The 12,788-nt window shown below is 40.0% G+C and overlaps 1 long non-coding RNA gene across 1 annotated transcript; it reads left to right on the top strand.

Moving 5' to 3' along the window:
• The first annotated feature begins 183 nt into the window (after nucleotides 1-183).
• LOC115925543 lies at nucleotides 184-2,345 on the top strand. Its single transcript, XR_004064778.1, has 2 exons — nucleotides 184-580; nucleotides 1,657-2,345. It is a non-coding gene; the product is annotated as an uncharacterized LOC115925543 (long non-coding RNA).
• Nucleotides 2,346-12,788: the final 10,443 nt, after the last annotated feature.

Below are 12,788 nucleotides of genomic sequence, written 5' to 3'. Positions count from 1 at the left end.
TTTCATGAACTTATTTCTGGAAAAAAGTTCATCATAATGCAATGTTTCCTACTTAAAACATGTCACCTTTAGTACCCCTACTATGTCTGAGAAGCTCAAGTGAAATGTGCAAAAAATCGGCAAGTTATTTCATATTGAAAAAACACAATACCTACGTTACCAACGATGTCCTAAGCACTTTTTTCGTAACGGCGGTAATTCTAGCATTTTACACAAATTTAGCAGGATATTTTCTCAGAAAGTTTCATCTTATTAGGAAGGTACAACCCCTCATGAACATATGTAGAAAGAATGATGATTAAATCGGTCGGTAAATATAAGAAAACAATTAATTTACCGCGAAAATCGGGCGCGATGTCCTTCGTAATTTGGTAACGTAGGTGTGAAATTACGGTGTTTGAGATATAAACCAGCCCGCTAGCTTCAGTTTTCGGTGTTAAAATGACCTGCTAGTTATTCACGAATGCGCAGAACATGTTTTTTGCTGGACTGCGACGACCTACCCCTACAGTGCAACCACAAACGTGAAGATGTCTTTGTAACGTGGTGCAGCCATTTTCGCCCGTCAGCGCCCAAATTGGTACGTAATATGTTTTTAAAGTTATTTTTATGGCCCGAATTATTATCATGGACAATGAAATTCCATGTTTTAAAAATGTAATTCCGTTTTAAATTGTGTTATTTTCAACTTAAACCGGTTTTCAAACCATCACATGTGAGTGAATATTTTACTGTTGTCCCACATACTGATATATGTGTTATAACGAAACATGCAAAATCAATGCCGGACTTTTACCCTTAAAAAGCTAGTTTCTTAAACAGAAATTGAATTTAGTTATAAGAATCCCGTAAATAATGATATTCATGATGTTCCTACACCTCAGATTTTTTCTGACAAGTTTTAAATTAATTAATATTATTTATATGGTGCCATTAATTGTCATTGAACAATGATGGCTAAGCCTAACGAAAAACACAAGTTATCGAACATTGCTTCCTTCAAGTTAGGAAGTTCAATCTGAGACCCGAAATACACAACTTTTTGGGCACAAAAGGGGGTTGAGGGTTGGGGTTGAGATAGAGAAGAATGGGTTAAAGGGGGAGGGCACCCCCCCCCCTCCGATTCAATTAAAATTGGATACATAATAATGTAATGAGCCTTTTTTTTTTAATATAATTTTTTTTTTATTTTTATTTTTTTATAAATTAAATAATCATTGATCTGGCTCCCCTTCCCCCTCATCCAAAGGTTGAAGTGAGGGATAAGGGGCTTCAACACCTTCCCCCCTCCAAATAATGATAAATAACAAATATAATTTTTTAACAAAAATTTATAATTCAACACAAATATTAAACTTAAAAGTAAAATCAAAACAAACAACCAATAATAATACCTACTTCTATTTGGGCATGCAACGAGCCAAAAGTGAGGAACTCCCTATCCATCTTGCAATCCTCTGTCTAGTTGTTCCATCCTTAATTCTTACAATTTGATTTTACAACAGATCTAGATAGAAGTACTTGATAATTGCAAACACAACACACGTTTGAAATGAAAAATCACAGAAACAGTTTACAGTTTTGTTTTATTTTTATCTCATTTAATATTCTTTACTCATTGGTTTTTATTTATTTCTTTTCATGCATATTTATTAGATTGCTGCATCCATTTCATTCATGGCTCCTATACCTCCCTTGAGGATTCAGCTCCGGCAGAGATCAAGAGAGCAGGCAAAATGACCAGTCATTGAAACCTTCCTGGAAAACAAAGATCTTTCCAATCTAATCACTATTTTGAAGAAGATATAAAGTTGATCATTGATATCTATCAATATACCTCTTGTATGAATACTGTTTTTTAATTTACTGATCAAGGGATAAAATATATTTCAGATGACATTTGATGTAGTCTGTCATTTTTCAATGAGTATAAGAGGATAGTTACTCTAATATCATACTGATGTTACTCGGACATGATGTCCGTGTAACATAGGTAACTGGAGGTGTTGAGGTGAATATAGACCATAAATCTTGCAGGTTTCCTTTCAATTGTGTTATCATCTCATTAAATATGTTTCATGCATCAATTAATTAGCACATTTCATGGAATGTAGCCAAGATTTTCTATGCAAGAGAAAAGATTACCCTTTAGAAAAAAACATGATCTGAAGATTGCTAGTTCCTCATTTGTTTCATGTTTATAAATTGATGTAATGTTGCTGTGTTCAAGTTTTAAGTATTCTAAACTATTGCTCCCATCATCTAAATGTTTTCCACACACAAAAAAGTGGAGTACAGACTGTGACAAAGTTTCAGATCAGAAAATAAATGAGCAAGTAAAAAAAGATGTCCTTGTAACGTTGGTTTTTTGGTGTGTCTGTTTTTTCATTTTAAATGAAAGTGTGCGAAGGAATACACACAATTCCAGTGGAATCTATTGAAGAATGGGTGTTAAAAACAGGATATAACAATAAACAAATTATTCAACAACTCTGAATTTTGAACCTTCATGTCACAATTTATGACCCAACCCGATGGAATGACCCATATATATGTAGTGGTTGTGATTTTGTGTCATATTTTGCAAATCTTGGCAAAAATGTATTCTTTAAGTTTTTTTCTCCAATATAAGTTTTTTGTGCTGGGCAATATGAATGACTCCACACCTGGACAGTTGCCACAGACTTCACTTTCAGCAGATAATAAATGAACTGAAAGGTGAAGAAGAGATGAAGACTCTGGTACAGCAGTGGAAGAGAAGAATTGTCTTGTTCAACTGGTTTCGGAGAGAGTAAATGTCGTCGAATCTAAGAGGAACGATTTCCAAATGGTGTCCCACAAATCAAGTGCCTGGGAAGAAATTTCAAAAAAGTTTCATGCCCAGATGATGATACTTTACTTCCTCAGAATTGGTCCAAATGTTTACATGTCTCCCAAATCCTGGGATTGAAGAAGACTGAGCAATTGGCAAACCACATGGGTTACCCCTGCCACCACCACCACCACCAAAGTCCTCAAAGGAATCCTTCTCACCACTTCTTTCTTTAACTGTGCTTTTGTTGATCTGTCTTCAAGCTATTGTACGTACAGTGACCTATATTTGAGTGATGGACTGCACCTCAATTTCTTCGGAAAGCAGATATTTGCAGAGGAAGTAAAGAAGGCAATAATTAAATGTATATACGTGCGCCGTTCAAGTTGTGCTAACAAGTATATTCCAGCGGAACTGAAGAAGTTGTGGACACCCCTACCACCACCATCAAAGTCCTCAAAGGAATCCTTGGAGGAGGCCCGTTGGAGGCACTTACGGACCAAATCATCCCAGACCAACATCAGCATGTAGGACATGCTACGGCACTACAGGGACTAAAGAGCACTAGTTGTTCCCGTAACAACTGCAGGTAAAACAGTATACTTCGGCCAACTTATGTCAAAAGTTAACAGACGAATGAGGACATACAAAGTGCCTGAGTTCCTTTGGGCCACCATTTAAAAAAAAACAGTGAGATTTTTTAATCAAAATTCATTTCAATATTTGTTAAGCCTCCAAGGAAAAGCTGATATGTAAAAGGAAGAAACTATGCAAAGGCCTGTCGATGGAAACTGACAAGGAGACTGAAACTGGGAGAGGGAAACGTAGGAAGAAGGCGAGGACTTATTCCTCATCAGAGTCTGAGATGGATGTTGACAGCTGAAGAGGAACGGTAAACCAACTCCAAGCCTAAAGACCAGAAGCCCCGCTCTTGACGTCACCCTCCGACCGATAGAGCTTTTACCATCTATAGCTGAGCATCTTTCATCTATAGCTGAGCATCTTTCATCTATAGCTGAGCATCTTTCATTTGTAGCTGAGCATCATCCATCTATAGCTGAGCATCGTTTATTATAGCTGAGCATCGTATATATATATCGCTGAGCATCCAGTCCGTATCCAGTACTTCTAATATAAGGTGAGTTAACGAGGTATAGTATACCGTTAATGCCCTGTGTATCCTTTCTGTCATTTCATACCATTTCATCGCCCCGTAAGTAAACGGTGGTTTAACTCCACCATCATCCATTATCTTTCACTAACCACTGATTTTACAGCAACCGTCCCAACAAAGGTGTGAATATGTGTAATATGAACAGCCCTAGCGGCCAACTTATGTCAAAGGTTAACAAACGAATGCGGACATACAAAGGGCCTACATATTTTTAAAAACACATACTGCTATGGATCTAATATCGAAGCAACGTAACTGAATTTTATTTTTAGACCAGCGAAACTCTTAAACTAAGAGAGTCTGAGGACCTTGCAGAGCACATGTCACATACACAGAAGGCCTATTACAAGGGGGCTCAGACAAGAGCAAAACACGTCAGGACGCTTTAGTCTACTTCTATTAAATTATTATATTATAAATAAACCCTTTAAACAAATATAATGATTTGATATGCAATAAGTTCACTTTATGATAAATGTATCTCTAGGGCACGGGGTTCTGGTTGACAGCATAAAGTATGAAATAGTCTCTGCGGAGCAAAGGAATTCAAGGTTCGTGAAGGAGCTAGGGGTGCTGATATTCGGGTCGGACCGTCTAAGTACCAGCTCCTTGGAGGGGAAAGTCTGCCCCCGATTCAAAGATCGTCCAGTGAAGGCAGCACTGCCAGGTACAGGACTCAAGGCCTTGAAAGGTGAGATGTTTGTATCTGTTGTGCAGCTTTAAAACAAAGAATTTAATGTCCACTAATATCCAACCTAGGAAAGTGAATATGAAAGTGAAGTATTCTAGTTCTTTCAGAAGATTAGGCAGTTTTTGTACATTTATATTTCAAAGTACCTAATTAGCATGAACATATTTCTTTTTCTTTTTATCAATAGGTCCTGAGGTTGAAGGCCTCACCCTAGAGGATTTTTTGCAGTTTTTTTGTGGAGCAAGGTGCCCCCCTCTTGGAGGGTTCAACCCAGGAGGCCCAGGAGGCTGCCTGCTGTATCAACTTGTGCACTTGAGCTCCGCGTTTCAAGAAAATGCACTTCTGTTGGATCATTCATTGGCGACATGGTGTTTGGCATCAAAAATGCTCATGGCTTTGGTCAGGTGTAAAGTGTTTGTGCTGGTCCAGGGATAGCTAAGATGGTAGCAGCACTGACTGGTGCATTTAAGAACTTGTCCTCTTCAAGAGGAATGTCCTCAAAACTTCTAAAGTTTAGAGGAACTGCAAAAAGACCAGGTTATCTGACCTTAAGGGAATGGTTTGAGGACTATGTATGTCATTTTGTTGATTGCAGGTGATATTTACTTCAGTTCTACATCGCCTTGATGCACTGTGGGGACATGTTGATGAATTCAACAATTTATTTCACGCTATCGTCCATGAAGAAGGCGGCAAATGGATTGACATATCATCGCAGATCGACCCTAATGATTTGTCGCTGTACAGCAACAGAGATAGTATACACCTTTCAAACGACGGAGTAGCAGTTTTCATGGCGCAACTGGACAAGGAAATTAGCAAACCTGTACAACCACGAGCAAACATTCCCACTTGTTTAATCCCGAGGCTATGGACGCGGCCAAAGGCACGACGCTCCAAAAAAGGTCTGTTTAAATTTTGTATAGGGCTTCACTTTGAATTAGTATGCATGATTTACACTTCAATTTACACTTTAATTCAAGAGAAACTGCAAAAAAGACCAGGTTATCCGACCTTAAGGGAATGGTTTGAGGACTATAGTGAATACTATAAACTGCAAGGGAAGGAGAAAGCAGGTCACCGACTTTACAAGGTTTCACTTTCTTCCATCGGAATGCCAAACTGTGGATGTCCAGACTGGCAACGGTCGAGGCTCCCATGCAAACACATGTTTGCTATCCTCACACACATTGATGGATATGCATGGGAGAAGTTGCCCGAGAAATATCGCCAGTCACCCTATTTTACACTGGATGATGCTGTAGACAGCTTTGTCTCCGATACTGATGCCCATGAACCATGTGTTGGGATCGAGGAAGTAGGTGAAGGGGACACTCCTTGCATTCCCCTGCCAACGAGGAAGTCGAAGTTACGAACAGCTGCAGTCGTGTGCAGGAAAAAGCTGCAACTGCTGACCAGCTTCACCTTCCTCTGCAAGTACGAAGAAATCTTAGAAGAACTGAGGCAGAAGACTGAAGATGCCCTCACCTTTATGCGCGAGAACGTTCCCATGGATGAAGAAATGCCGCTCTTGAGCTTCAAACCACATCAGGGAAAGAAACCCGACCGAAACAATCAGTGTACAAGAACATTCCAAAGAGAAGAAAAAAAAGAATGGAATGTGAATGGTGTACCAGACACGTAGCGACGGAACAGAAGAGACGAAATACGACATGGACAGATGGACCTTGTGTCAGCTACCGGTTGGACGCGGTGAAGAGACATGAAAGAGGGACCGTCCACCAACAGTTGGCAAGGCACGAAAGGGAGGTTGCGGTGATCGTCGACAGGGGAGAGATTGGCACCGCCTTGCAACTTCCCGTCTCACTGAACAGGAAGGCTTTCATTGCCGCACTACGAGCCATGTACTGGATCGTCAAAAATGAGATTACACAAGTGAGCAATCAAAACAAGAATTTGTTGATCTACTCGCTGAGGCCGTGCGTGCCCAGAGACTGGAGGAGGTCAAACGCAGCCTCTTTAATTCACTGCTGATACATGAATCAACAGACATGTCAAATTATTAGCACTTGATTATGCACATTTTGAGACATACAGCCTTGTTGACCAAGACCTTCCCGCGCTACATTGCAAGAAATGTGTACATAGCGCTAGTGTTTGACTCTGATGTAAATGAATCCTGTCTCCATGAAGACTTTAAGGAGTATGTCACAAGGGTGGAGAGAAGACTGATCTCCAAGGCCTTGTTAGACTTTGATTTAATGACAGCAGCTGACATTGACAACCTCATGCAAGTCTTCATGGCATGCGACTTCCATGCTATCCCCTCAAAAGGGGAGGTCAGGGCGCAACTGCTGGCGATTGCCGATTTGTTGTTCGTGTAGAAGCCAGGATCAATCTACCGCCTTAGAAGGCAAGGCATACCAGAGGAGCACATCCTGACCTTCTGGTCCCAACTGTCAATCGATGACATTTCAACATTACTGAAGGCTCAGAAGCCTACTCCCAGGAGAGTGTCTGCTGCCATCACCACCGGCGAATTAGACCTGAACGACAACCAGGACAGAGTGGTATATTTTCTGAGGCAGTACATCATTAGTATGCGGGCAGAAGAGTTGCAGGACTTTCTACAGTTCTGCACTGGATCAATCCCCATGCCACTTGATGGGATCAAGGTGTGCTTCAACAAAAGCTTTGGTTCTCTGAGGAGACCCATTGCCCACACATACAGCAATGTGCGATGACAGACATTTCAAATGGAAAAGCGGACACCATCTTCGAGGCCATCCAGGTCCTTCTAGAGCTGAAAGGCTTTCCATTAGACAAGCTAGCGGGCTTTGGGTCTGATGGAGCTAGCGTGATGGTGGGAAGGCAGAATGGGATAGGTTGATGGATTTGTCTTTTGCCATTAAAAAAAATTCAATTGACTAACCAAGCATGACGCTAGTACATTCATTGTGGACGTCATGTCAAGCAACTGCCAGAACTGTGGCCAGAGTTGCTCCTTTCTTTATTTGATATCAATATGATACAAAAGTGATGGATGTAAATGTAATTTTTGATGTCATTTTCATTACTCAGATATTATGCGACCACTTCCAAGTTCAACAACAAGACCTGCGAGCAGGAAACTGACAAGGAAACAGAAACTGGGAGACGGAAGCGAAGGAAGAAGGCAAAGACTTATTACTCATCAGAGTCCGAGATGTCAAAGGTTAACAAACCAATGCTGACATACAAAGGGCCTGAGTTTCTTTGGGCCACTGTCCAATTATGTTAATTCAACCAGCTGGAGTGGGATGGGTCACGTGTCCAGAAGAACAAGGTGAGAGTGGCTATACCACATATGCTGGATGTGCCACTATAGGATGGAAGTGTACAGGAGAACAAGCTTGTAAATGTGCTGATAAGGTGTCCGTCTCAGCCACTTAAGAGCTGAAGAAGATTCCATTCAACACTGGGGAGAGGAAATGCAAAATAATACCAGATTAGGTAACCAAAATAATTATACCAGTAGATAATTATGTTATGTTTGTTATGTATTTTTGTTTTGTGTTTGCTGTTGTTACTTTTAGTCATTGATAGCATTTTACATATATATTTTCTCTTCTTCATACCAGAATAGAGGAGTTGATTCGCATGAGGCCTATCCGATGCCAAGCTATGACCCTGAGAGGCCACCAATGCTCTCGGGATGGGAGAAGACGCCATGTCTTGATGTATTGCACACAACACTGTAAGTACAATCATACAGGGTTAACAAAATTTGTTTTGTGTTTGCTGTTGTTACTTTTAGTCACTGATAGCATTTACATTAGCATTTTACATATATATTTTATCTTCTTCATACCAGAATAGAGGAGTTGATTCGCATGAGGCCTATCCGATGCCAAGCTATGACCAGGAGAGGCCACCAGTGCTCCCGGGATGGCAAAAGACGCCATGTACTGGATCGTGAAAAATGAGATTACACAAGTGAGCAACAAAGCAAGAATTTGTGGAACTACTCGCCGAGGCCATACGTGCCCATAGACTGGAGGAGGTCAAACACAGCCCAAATCTCTCCTTAAAGAAAGTTCAAATGCTGTGTAACCACATAACAGTGAGTTCAAATATAATAATTCATCTAAAAATGTAATTATATCAGCTGATAATGAAAGTGATGTTAAGAAAGCATCTGGTAAATTTTTGTGGAGTGTTTCACAATGAAATTTATGAAACTATCGATATCGAAATATAAAGAATTCTTGCAAGAATTTTCTTTTGGTTTTCTTTACAGGACAGCCAGGAATTTCCAGACATTGATCCTGACATTGACATAGATCTCCTGGTACTTTAAATGGGACTTTTGAGAAAGGACAATTTGGAGTCAACTTTAGTGGATTTCTCGGTTGCTGTTGAGTTCTTATAAAAGTGGATTTCTGACTTTCAACTATCACTTTACGTACAACTTCTGGATCAGCTTGGCATTTCAGTCCCATGCCTTCTGTTTCATGTTTATTTTTCTACAATTCCTGTAAATAAGTCACTTGATTTAACCAACAAAACAGTTCAGACACTACTGAAAACACTCAGAGCTACATTCGAACATTCATTACTCAATCTTTCAAATAAAACTATTCTAATGATCGGGGGGGGGGGGGGGGGGGGGGGGGGTCATCTAGGCAATTTTCTTTGGTTTGGGTTTTACGTTGATACCGACACCAACATTGCAAAAAAAAATGGCTTCGTACCTCGAGAATTAAAAGAGAAAAGAAAAATAATTCCTTTGCAGGGAGCGGAGAGGTTTTGGTATAACGTCGACACCGACACAGCGAAAAATGCCTTCGTACCTCCAGAATTAAAAGAGAAAAGAAAAATAATTCCTTTGGAGGGAGTGGAGAGGTTTTGGTTTTACTTAGACACCGACACCAACACCGTAAAAAAATGCCTTCGTTCCTCGAGAATTAAAAGAGAAAAGGAAAGGAATTCCATTGGAGGGAGTGGTTTTGCGCAACACAGACACCTAAATCGGATCAACATGGCGGCGACACAGACACCAACATTGAATCCACATGGCGCTGACTCGAGCACAGGTGTAGCTTGATAGCTCTCTGCCTACACCCATTATTGTACTGTGAAGGATTTTGAGCCATACAGCCTTGTTGACCAAGACCTTCCCGAGCTACATTGCAAAGAGTGTCTACATAGCATTAGTGTTTAACTCGGATGTAAACGAATCCTGTCTTCTTGAAGATCGTAAGGAGTATGTCGTCACAAGGCCAGAGAGACTGAAGTCCATGATGACCTGGATGGTCAAGGTTTGTACACTGTATACATGTATGCAAGACTGTTTATAATTGTGAAGTGCATGCCCCAGTAGGCCCACATTATCCTGGCTAGATGATCGAGTTGTCCCCAGGAAGAGGTTTCTATACCTACGAGTCTGTGCTAAGGAAGGCAGACCGAAAAAAGAGTGCCACGGCCAGCTACCTCCTCTCGGCCTTTAAATCCCCAGAGGAGTTAGCAGGCCTCAAGTCCCTTAAAGATGTGGAGGAGATCTTGACTGACAGTATTGTGGGAGTGTGAAAATATCATGTTTTTAGAAGGAATTTCATTTCTAACACATTAAATGTTAATAATGGTTGGAGGGTTTAATAATGCTAAACATGATTTTTTTTTCTTAATATTGACCAGAGTTTACTAACATGTGTACAACCTGTCAATATTCATGCTTCCAATAGTACATTTAATTTGAATTTTATTATTATATATGAGGGATGGACTCTTGCATAAGGACTATACTCCTTTTTAGCTCATCCCTTCACTCTCATTATGTTATGGTTTTTTGTTTGGATGTACATTTATGTATGATATGTTTATTCTGTATTTGTTAATGTGACTATTGTATATATTCTGTATTTTTAATGATGAGTGTAAATAAAAGAATTTTCCAGGACGAACTGGGCATACTATGACAAAGATCCCTGGGGAAAACAAAGCTCTTCTCTTTGGAGGGTTATCACTAAAAGAGACACTGATTACAACAAAGTGTAAGTCCTGCAAGGATGGTAGATTTTACATCTTGGATTTTGAACCAATGGAAGCATACATGTCAAAGTTCCTCTGATCCAAGCCAAGGCGGACCATTCGGCAACCTTGATTGAAGAAGATATGAAATATTCTGTAGTGATAATTGGAGGGCTTGTGTTTGATGGCCCCTTCCTAACTCATCGTGAACCCCTTCACCATGTAATAATTCTATCAATGGACAAAGACTTGAGTAACTTCACATTGCAAGAAATAGAATTGGAGTCGAATACCCCAAATATAGACGTTTTCCTTTCATCATATGCTGCTGTGTGTACATCAAATAGAAAAGACATCATTGTTTCAGGTGGCATTCAATCTAGCAGCAAAAAAAATCACAGATATGAAGAAGCCTTGTATTGCATCTAGTGAAAAGTTCAGTTGATTAGATAGACAAAAATCTAAAAAGCCCCAAAATAACTTGGGTTTTGGAAAATGGTGCTCAAACTTATTTTGAAACTTTTGAATGGAAGCATGTCAAAGTTCCTCTGATCCAAGCCAAGGCATACCAGGTTTTGGTTTTATGTCGAGACAGACAGCAATTTTTGGCATATCTTTTGGTGGAACCATTTAAAAATTTTGCTCTAAAAGGGCTTGGAAAAACCCTCAAGCAACGTTCAAATATGCAAAAAGCTTGCCCGATCGGGCAGAGATCTTGCAAATCACAATTGCCCCGTGCTATCGGACAGGCGATTCATCGGAGCCTGCACAGATTTATGTGTACATTCATTCATTCATATGCACATGTATTTTCTGTGTGTACAGTGATAATGATTGGTGACTCACATTTTCCATTTCATTCGCAGATTGTAAAGGGAACAACAAGAGGCAAACAACAAGTCAAAGTAATGTTCCTTGATAATTTAAGAGAGGAACTATTTGTAGAGACTGACCAAGTGACTAAACTACCAAGAGCCATGCCGAAAGGAGAAAAAAGGAGGAAAAAGGAGGCATTCCGACAGGCCAAAGCAGAAGAGACCAGAAGAAAGGTAAAAATTACTTTTATCCTATGTCTGTCACAGAATCCCGATTGCTCTAAACTCTGGGAGAAATCCATCAATAAATAAAGCTGTTAGAGCGCAAAAAAGAATGTCAGCCAAAAATGACCTTTGACCCTAAAAAGACAGAACACTTGGGGTAGCACCACCAAAAACTCTACGCAGGTATATATCACCAAGATACACCATCCATCCCAAATTTGGGAGAAATCCGTAAAGAGTAAGATGAATGAGTACATTTAGACTGTGGAAAATGAGACATACTTTTCAAGCTTTTGGCAAACAACCGTACAATTCTTCTATTACTGACCATGTGCAATTATTTTCCACAAATCAAATCACTTTTAATTTAGACTTTCTCATGAATTTATGTCTGATTGTCTACTAAACTTCTACAGTGAGACAACAGGGGTGTAACTCTATGTTTGTTCAACCAAAATCATGATTTTATATCTTCCTTTTTTCCAAGTCATGTTCTTTGATGAATTCAACGAGGTTGTGAGCTTACACATTGACAAAATTACTGCACTCCCTCGAGCCTGGTGACTGACATTTTCCATTTCATTCGCAGGTAGTTGAAGCAACATCAAGAAAAGTTAAAGTCATATACTTCCTGAACTGGATGAGGTTGTGTACTTAAACATTCACAAAATTGTGCCACTCCCTGCAGTCTTGCCAAAAAGTACAAAGGCTAAAAAAAAAAGGGCATTCAAGCAAGCAAAAAAAGAACTTACAAAGACATCAAAAGAAGAAGCACCAGTGATGTCAGTAGAACCTGCAGAGATGTCAGCAGAACCTACAGAGACGTCAGCACCAGGGACGTCAACAGAACCTACAACGGAGTCCGCTAGGGCACTGGAAACTATTCTCTCAACCAAAATTTCAGGTCTTCTAGAGGAAGAACTGCCCTGTCAGAAAACATGCATTTCATTAAAAATTAAAGTGTCAGCGGCCATAGCGGACTAGTCTTCCGCAGACCCAAATTTTCCTTACTCCATCATATATATGCCCTACAATCCATGGGGGGAACTTAAAACGGAACTTAAAACGGAACTTAAAACCACGCGCGACACACTTCCAATG

The sequence above is a fragment of the Strongylocentrotus purpuratus genome, unplaced genomic scaffold (assembly GCF_000002235.5).
Source record: "Strongylocentrotus purpuratus isolate Spur 01 unplaced genomic scaffold, Spur_5.0 spur5_scaffold_18, whole genome shotgun sequence".
Classification (NCBI taxonomy): Eukaryota; Metazoa; Echinodermata; class Echinoidea; order Camarodonta; family Strongylocentrotidae; genus Strongylocentrotus; species Strongylocentrotus purpuratus.
Note: the sequence above shows the minus strand (reverse complement) of the source record. Positions and strands in the feature narration are given on the sequence as shown.